Below are 9,929 nucleotides of genomic sequence, written 5' to 3'. Positions count from 1 at the left end.
ATATTTTTGTATTATGACACTTCTTACCTGTCCAGTGGGCTGACAATTGTGTAAAGTAAGGAGGGGCTGGCCAAAGTAACACACATTATTCACGCTTTAATCTCTAAATGAAGTGGAGAGGGTTACCTGTCCAAAACATACCCCCCCCCCCCCTAAAATTTTTACAATGGCCCATCAGAGGGGGTGAGGAATCTGATAAGTGGACCTTAGATTTTTTTTTTTAAATACTCCTTCAAATAAATGTTAAACTGATGTTGGCCAAGAATGTTTGTGTCTAATCTGCTTGCAATGTTATGTGCAAAAGTGAAATTTTGTTTTTCTTGTTTCACTCCACAGTTTCCTTCAACACCACAGGAATGGCAGACTGTGGCTTCCCAATTTGCCCAGAGGTGGGACTTTACCAAATGCGGAGGGGCAATTGATGGGAAACATGTCCACATAGTCCTACCCCCCAACTCGGGGTCATACTATTACAACTATAAGAGAGGTTAAATAGTATTGTGATGTTGGCGGTGGTGTCAGCGATATATGAGTTTCTCTATGTGGAGGTGGGGAAGAATGGCTGGATGTCGGATGGTGGAGTCATCGCCCAGACTGAGTTCTACTACATACACACCTTGTTTTGATGTTAATGTATGTAATGCATTAATGCTAAAAATATTCATCATTTTCAGCACCATGAATTCATTTTTTGGAGTGACGAATATGGCCTGATTGTTGCAAATTATAAAGCACTGTGGGTGTTATTTACTAAAGGAAAATCCACTTTGCACTACAAGTGCACTGCAAAAGTGCACTTGAAACTGCACTAAAAGTGCACTTGTAGTGCAAAGTGTATTTTCCTTTAGTAAATAACCCCCCATTGTCACTATAAACTCCAACTTACTCCAAAAACTGCTATTGAGCTTTGAAAGAAGCCACACATTATTGAGTATAAAAATTTTTACTCTGTGCACATTCACATGTGCGTTTAGAAAGGGGGTTTTCGTACAAACCAACATATTTGTATACAACATTTTTTTGTTTAGACATTAGAAATATCCTTTTTTGTGGTAAACAGGCATGTTTTTAAAACCATAAAACAATACACAACTCAGGAACTTACAAAGTTCAACTATGATAAATTGAAGGCAATATCAGACATTAGTATATCCAAACTGTGTTGATATTGCCTTTATCAGATGGGGTGATGTCACCCCTGTGAAAGCCAAATTTTGAAGATGCACACAAATTGAGAGTCAAAATGGGGATTTCCCTCCTGATCCCATGGCTAAGGTCAACATGTGCTAGCTCCCATCATGGGGGATCAATGGAAGTGTTTTGGGGGTACAACCCCTTCCTCTCAGCTACTTGAGTTGTGAGGAAGGGGTTGCACCTACAAAACGCATACATTGATATCCCCTGATGGCAGATAGTACATGTTGACACATTGTGTACATCTTCAAAATTTGGCTTTCAACATTTTTTGAAAAATTAAGAAAAATAAAAACAATTAGTAAAATTAAGTGTGTTTTATATTCTGAAAAATAAAAACAATTAGTAAAATTTAGGTGTGTTTTATATTCTGCCTAAAACATCAATGATGTTTTTGAGTCTTTTTTCCACATCATTGATGTCTTCCTTGATCTTCTGTAAATCCCTTTTGCACACCATGATCTCCCCGATGAGGATGTGTGCACTTGCACTTGTGAAATGTGTTTCTTCTTCCACAAAATCCACATCACCTAAAAAAAACACACCATGTATTATAAATTTGCAGGAATACATCTATTACCTGAAGCTGTTGTCTCAGACACTCACTTGTTGTGGTCACTATTTTGCCCACATAAACCTCTCCTTCCTCCACATCCTCAGGTTGTGGTAGGCTGAGTTCCCCTTCTTTAGGAGATTGTGTGTCCCTGGTGTCCTCTGATGCCCTGAGTCTTTTCTCCCCTATGTGAATAAAAAAAGGTATACTATGTGTTGAACTGGATCTCTGCAATTTATACCATGCCGTCAGCTAGAGTCAGGGTTAATGGCGTAACATCGAATGCCTTCACAATTACGAACGGTACATGCCAGGGATGCCCACTTTCACCCCTACTCTTTGTGCTCTCATTAGAACCCTTCTTGTGCCACGTAAGACTAAACCCGGACATAACTGGGATATCCATCAACCAATCCCAACATAAAGTCTCCGCTTATGCAGATGATTTGATGTTTTCATTATCAAACCCGATACTCTCACTCCCAAACTTATTAAAAGAATTTACCATTTATGGCGCACTCTCCCACCTGAAAATTAACTTTGCAAAATCGGAGGAGATGGGGGTGGGGATTCCACCCGCACAACTTGCACATCTCCAATCCAGCTTCTAGCTGAAATGGACGAATAAAGCCCTAAAATATTTAGGTACATATATCCCTCCAACATTTTCCCAATTATATGAACTCAACTTCCCTCCATTGTTAGCAAAAATCAAAACATTACTGACCAACTGGCAAACTGGTCTTCATTCCTGGCTAGGCCGATGCAATATTTTGAAGATGTCCATACTACCAAAAATTCTATATCTAATGCAGGCCCTTCCCATACACATCCCCTCTATCTTTTTTAGGCGGGTACAATCAACCTTTACAGACTTTGTTTGGGCAAAGAAAAGACCCAGACTCTCTAACAAATTACTTGTACTCCCCAAAAAATACGGGGGTCTTGCACTACCAAACATCCGTGCATATTATCACGCAGTACACTTAGGAAGGCTCATAGACTGGTGTTGCCACCAAGAGACCAAGATGTGGACTCATATAGAACAATCCCACACCATTATTCCGCTGCGGGGCACTCCATGGTGTTATCAGGGCATACCAACAGATCTCAGACGTCCCCCGCTGATAGGTAACACGGCACGAATATGTTCACTAAACTAATTTCCCAGACGACTCTCACATCCCAAAATTCACCTCTATATCCCGTAATAGGCAATCCTTTGTTCAAACCGGGATTGGAAGATGGAATCTTCCGGAAACTAGGGGAGGTGGGACTACACCTAGCATCCCACTATAGCAATGGGGGACGTTGGAGAACACATAGAGAACTCTCCGACCCCAGCGGCTTATTCCGACTAGACTTTATACGAACACTCCAGTTGCGGCACTTTCTCAACTCTATTTCGCCCCCACCCGCGGAAAACAACTGAATTCCTACGACCCTGGAGGTACTCCTTACAGAGACGGGAGCTTTACCACACATGTTATCGTTGGCCTACAATCTCATAAGTACTCCCCCCACAGACTTTGTACCCCCGGGACTGTTGAAATGGGAAATAGAATTAGACTGTAGGTTTAACACTATAAAGAGACAATGTATTCTTGGATTCACGCACAAATCATCTATTTGCGCCAAGATCCAAGAAACAAACTACAAAATACTTTCCCGATGGTATAGAACCCCAGCATTACTGCATAAATTTTTCCCTACGACATCGGATATGTGCTGGCATTGTCAGAGGGAAAAGGGAACTCTCTTGCACATCTTCTGGACTTGTCCCAAATTGGCACACTTCTGGAAAGTGGTACGAGAAACAGTACAAAATTTTACTGACAGGACAATAACCGATGACCCTGCATTCTTTTTGTTGCACGCTACAGACACCCCCGACACAATTTACAAGAAGTCGGTGATACGCCACCTACTGGATGCAGTTAAGGCTTGCATTCCGCTTTGTTGGAAATCTCCCCTCCCGCCGACTATTGATATGTGGCTGGAGAAAGTGGAAGAAATAAGAAAAATGGAAGACCTCATCCTGACGGCACAACACAGAGAAGAAACTTTCTCTAGGACCTGGTAATTATGGACCATGTTCATATACTCGTCTGCGGGCCAAGCACTGAGAAGGACTGACGATGTCCCATGACCGCAAAATCCACAACACACTACCGATACCTCCCCGACTGAAATGTCAGCCCCCTGACAAACTCAGAACACATGACGCTCCATGTTCGTGGGTTTCAAACCCTTATACCTTTAATCCCTTATATCTCTCCCCTATCGAATCCCCCTTTCCCACCTTCTTTTCTCTGCTATTATCTTATTCTTCCCTACATACTTCTTCTTAATTCTTTTAGTAAAGAAAAGAGGACCAAACCCGTGGACAATAATACTCCATAAAACCATCTGAGTAAAAAAGAGTGCATATCCTTTAAGACAGCGGTTCCTACCACATTATATTCGGTATTGATAAAAGGTTTAATGGAAATGTGTAACCGCAATACACGATGTATGTCTTTTCTTGTCACTCTGTACTAATATGTGATAAATGTGGTACTATGTAACTTGTTGGTCCATGTGGGCCGGGTTCTGCATATAAATAAACAATTTAAAAAAAAAAAAAAAAAAAAGGGTATACTTAGCACACAGATATTTGAGGGCAGAATTAGAATATGAAACATTGCTTGGAAGTGTCATACAATTGTCTGTTTTGGCAGAGTTCCAGGCTGAATACATGATTTTTTCCCTTTCTTAAAGCTGGAATACTTAACTTTTTTGGTAAAGTATCACACATGTAGAGAGACTAGTATCCACTGGAGCACCTGTGTGGGACACCCTAAAAAGTTTGTTCTGGTGCCCCACACTAGTGCTCTTGCGTCCAGATGTGTAAACAGCTGCTGAGTGTCCTCTCCTTTCACTGAATCAAGTTTGCATTTCATTCTAGTTACAAACTAATCTAGACAACAATGTCATAACCTCCTTTGAATACAAAGAGACATGACCAAATGTAGTTAACCTGCATCTGCCAAAAACATTGTATTAGTGAGCGAACAAACTATGTTTACTATGAACGATTACTGTGACCTTGAACCTGAAAGTTGCCATTTTAAACTGTACAACAGTAAAGAAAAGCACATGGAGCAGCACTAAAATAATAATAATATGAACACACGACAAAAGACTTACTTTTTAGAAGCAGTTTCCTGGTCCTTCTGTACTGATCGTGCTCTCTCAATTTCAGGTCTGACCAGCGTTTCCTCAATTGATCCTTGGATTGTCGTACCCCAAAATTCCTGTGCAGACTTTTCACAACGTTAGCCATGATCTTGGCTTTTCTCACATTTGGGTTTGGGTAAGGTCCATGCTTCCCATCATAGTCGGCCCTCTTCAAGATGTCCACCATCTCTACAAAGGACATATTTGAGGCCTTAAATCTCCTCCGGGATCGGGACTCCGGCCTTTCGTCGTTGCTGCTGCTGCTGCTGTCTACATACACTTGTTCTCTCTCCGCCATGTGCTCTCCCACTGCGCCGAAAGAGAAGGGGCGGGGAATATACTAGATAGAAGGTCAGGGCTGGGCGGAGTTTCACGCATGCGCAGTGTATAAAAAGCGGAACATGCGTGCGTCGTACGTACGATCTGTGAACGGAGGAAGGAGTAATCATTCTAACAAAGGTACAATTTTAACTTGGGGTATCAGTGGCCTATACTGCTTAGAGATTGAGGCCTATATTGGGACATGATTAGGAGAGTTTAGCCTGACATTAGGGTTTGTCTTGTGTTGTGTCTTGCAGATAAAATGGATCAATTCAACGATCATGATTTCCTCCCCCAGTTCATTGATGTGTACAGAGAGCTGCCCTGTCTGTGGCAGACAAAACACCCCTTTTATACAAATCGACTAAAGAGGAAGGCAGCACTGGATAAATTGCTGTAATTTGTGAAGCCGCAGATCCCCACGGCAGACATCAACTATTTGAAGTGCAAAATTGGTGGCGCACTTATAATAGGGAGCACAAGAAGGTCCAGGATTCCATGAAATCAGGAGCAGCAGCAGATGACATTTATGTACCAGGCTGTGGTACTATGACAGACTCCGATTTCTGTCGGACCAGACTGAAATCAGGCCATCGATCTCAACCCTTCCTTCCACTCTTTCTTCCACCCCAGCTGAAGCTTCCGACATCCAACCTGGGCCTTCCACCCAGGAAGAAGATGTGGAGGAGCCCAGCTTGAGTCAGGTATAGCACTGTTCAACATATTTCTCAAAATTGTGTCTGATTGATGAACAATAAACTAAAACTATGTCCCTTTTTCATACACAGGCAAGGAAAGTGGCAGCCAGGAGGTGGCAGGGGAAGGTGGCAGCCAGGAGATGGCGGGGGAAAGTGGCAGCCAGGAGGTGGCGGGGGTAAGTGGCAGCCAGGAGGTGGCCGGGCCAAGTAGCCTGACCGAATCCCAGGTCCCTCCCCTCCACCATCAAGAAAAAAGGCCCAGGAAGGGGAGGAGCATGGAGGAGTCAGCACTTGGGTTAATTCGGCAGGCTTCTGTGGCCCTCAGAACCCCCCCAGTCTTCTTGAGGCTTATGCCTGCATGGCTGCCAACAAAATGCAGGAAATGGGCCAACGCCTCTTTTGTGAGGAAGTGATACGTTTGGCCCTAAATAAGGGTTTGAGGGGCAAACTCACAAGCAAAACCCACCTGTGTGATTTGGACCATCCTCCTCCTCCTCCACCTCCTGCCACAACTCCAACACCAGAGCCACAGCCTGGAAGCAAGTGTGGAAGGAAGACAAGAAAGTGATGGCCTGGGTTCAGTCTGGTCTGGCAAAAGACGCAGGCTGTTGTATGACCACAGCCTGGGGACATATATGTCATCTGCTGCTGTTCGTGATCTCTCTGAGTCCTGGACCAGATTGTGCTCCCTATTAAATGGACTCCTCAGGCTACCAATTTTGCATGTCAAATAGTTGATGTGTGCGCTGGGGTACAAAGGCTTCGTTAATTTCACCAGTTTATCCAGCGTTGCCTTCCTCTATTTTGTTATGACCCCTTAATAAATGTATATTTTTTTGCACAAATCATTGGTTATGTGTTTGAATTAAAAAAGGACAATTTGTTTGTGAGTAGGCAGGTACATTTCAAAAATACAATGTCAAATTAACAAGGGACACCAACACCAACCAACCTCCTTGAGGTTAAAAAATACAAGATCATAATGATGTTGTGGTAACTTGACACACAAAACGCCAAAAAATATTATGGAGATCACTAGGAAAAAAAAAACCAGAAGAAATTCTAAACATTATTATGGATATATGATGAAAAAAATAACAAATATTATTCAGGAGATCACGAGAAATAATAAAGAAATCAGTTTGTCAGAACTGTGTGAATATCAGCAGCAAAACAACTTCATAATTGTAGCATTATAAAGAAGAAGAGAATGCGCTGCATTGAAAGATTAAAAACTTTACAGCGTGACGAATGTGCTATCTCCATTGCGAACGCTAATTTTACCAGACCGAGCGCTTCCGTCTCATACTTGATTCAGAGCATGCGTGGAATTTTGTCCGTCGCAATTGTCTACACACACTCGGAGTTTACGAGAACGGATTTTGTTGTCGGAAAATTTGAGAACCAGCTCTCAAATTTTTGTTGTCGGAAATTCTGACAAAAAATGTCCGAAGGAGCCTACACATGGTAGGATTTTCCAACAAGCTCCTATCGAACATTTGTAGTTGGAATGTCCGATCATGTGTACGCAGCATTTAAATGGCAGTTAAATCAAACCAATAATTTCCCTAAAGCATTAAGTAGAAATAGACGCACAAATGTTCACGAATGATCTGTTTTCTTTATTACCAAAAAAGTAATCTTAGATTGCTTCTGTCAGTTGTTCCTATTTTCAGAGCCTTGAAAAAGTATTCATACCCCTTGAAATTTTCCACATTTTGTCACGTTACAACCAACAATGTAAATGTATTTTATTGGGATTTTATGTGATAGACCAACACAAAGTGGCACATAATTGTGAAGTGGAAGGAAAATTATCAATGTTTTTCCAAATGTTTTACAAATAAATATCTGAAAAGTGTGGCATGCATTTGTATTCAGTCCCCCCTGAGTCATTACTTTGTAGAACCACCTTTCGCTACAATTACAGCTGCAAGTCTTTTTGGGTAGGTCTCATGAATAAATTTGCAAAGATTTCAAACTTCTTTCACGTTGTCATTATGGGGTATTGTTTGTAGAATATTGAGGAAAAGAATCAATTTAATCCATTTTGGAATAAGGCTGTAACATAACAAAATATTGAAACAGTGAACCACTGTGAATGTTTTCCAGATGCACTGTAAGTGTCATTAAACCATTCAGTGCTTCACAACACTTCACCTCCATCTCCGATAACTCACCAGAATGCCATGATCCCTTTATGGTAAAAAGTGGGTCTAATAATCACCTTTTATCTTTTTGGGATATATTTCACCAGCAGTTTCCACCATTTCTGCTGTTAAGGCTCATATCATATATACATCACAGGGAAATAACGTTTTTGGTTTTTTTGCACTAATAAAAATTGGCGTTATATTGTTTACATGAAAAAAGGCACGTAATCACTGAATATTTAGATTGGGTATTGTTTTATTTATTTTTTTGTAATTTTATTTGGTCCCTGTATATGTACGTAAGATCTTAGACTGTTTGACTTTGTTGTTAAAGCCATTTTTTTTGGTAAGTAATCAACATGGGCGGCAAATATGCCCCAACTCTGGCAAAATAACATTTTTTAGGGAGGTATATTGATTACATCTTTTTCATGTGGAAAGGTGACCTGGGTTCATTACAGAATTTTTGTGATTAGTCGTATGACAACCAATTAGTTTGCAATTGAACAAAATCCATTAAAAATTTTCTTGATTTGTTGACTTTTTATTAAGGATGCAAAATTTGTACAAAAACACACTTTAATGCCCCGTACACACGGTCGGATTGTTAGATCGGAGCGTGTTGTCGGACATTCCGACCGTGTGTGGGCTCCATCGGACATTTTCCATGGGATTTTCCGACACACAAAGTTTGAGAGCAGGCTATAAAATTTTCCAACAACAAAATCCGATCGCATCAATTCCGACCATGTGTGGCCAGTTCCGACGCACAACGTGCCACGCATGCTCAGAAGAAATTCTGAGACGGAACAGCTCGGTCTGGTAAAATTAGCGTTCGGAATGGATACAGCACTTTCGTCACGCTGCAATGTTTTAAATAGTTTAATACAGCGCACTCTCTTCTTCTTTATAATGTGAGAAGAATGAAGTAGTTTTGCTGCTCATATTCACACAGACTTCTCATAAACTTCTTTCTTTATTCTTTATCGGGATTCCCTCAATATATTTTGATTTGTCACATCTGACCAAATTTATTTTTGGTTCTTTTAAATTTAATTTTTTTTTTCAAAGCTGTTTTTGTATTTTTTTTGGGTTTGTATTTTTTTCAAGGCTGTGTTTTTTTTGTTTTTTTGGGTTTGTATTTTTTTCAAGGCTGTGTTTTTAATGTTGTTTTTTTGTTTTACTACATAATATTTTTGTGTGTGTTTTGTGTGTCAAGTTACCACAACACCATTGATATCTTGTATTATTTAATCTCATTGTATTTTTGAAATGTATCTGCCTCCTCACAAACAAACTGTCCTTTTTGAAGCAAAACACACATAGGCAAGTATAATTTAAACAAAAAATCCTTTATTAAGGGCTCAGAACCAAACAAAGAGGGAGGCAACACTGGAGAAACAGCTGAAATTGGCGAAGCCTTGGACCCCTAGGGCAGACATCAATTATTTTCCAGCAAAATTGGTGGCCTGAGGAGTCCTTATCTAAGGGAGTGCAGTCTGGTCCGGAAGTCCCAGAGATCCGGAAAGCAGCAGATGACATGTATGTTCCCAGGCTGTGGTACTACAAGAGGCTGCATATCTTGCCAGACCAGACTGAACCCAGGGCCATCACTCTCTGGTCTTCCTTAGACGCTTCCTTCCATGCTGTGGCTCTGGTGTTGGAGATGTGGCAGGAGGAGGAGTAGGACCTGGAGGAGGAGGTTGAGGAGTAGGACCTGGAGGAGGAGGAGGACCATGTGTGAGCTCACAAATGTGGGTAGCACATGTTATTTGGCCCCTCAACCCCTTA

Source organism: Aquarana catesbeiana, linkage group LG02 (assembly GCF_042186555.1).
Source record: "Aquarana catesbeiana isolate 2022-GZ linkage group LG02, ASM4218655v1, whole genome shotgun sequence".
Taxonomy (NCBI): domain Eukaryota; kingdom Metazoa; phylum Chordata; class Amphibia; order Anura; family Ranidae; genus Aquarana; species Aquarana catesbeiana.
The sequence above is the reverse complement of the archived record's forward strand: the minus strand, read 5'-3'. Positions refer to the sequence as shown.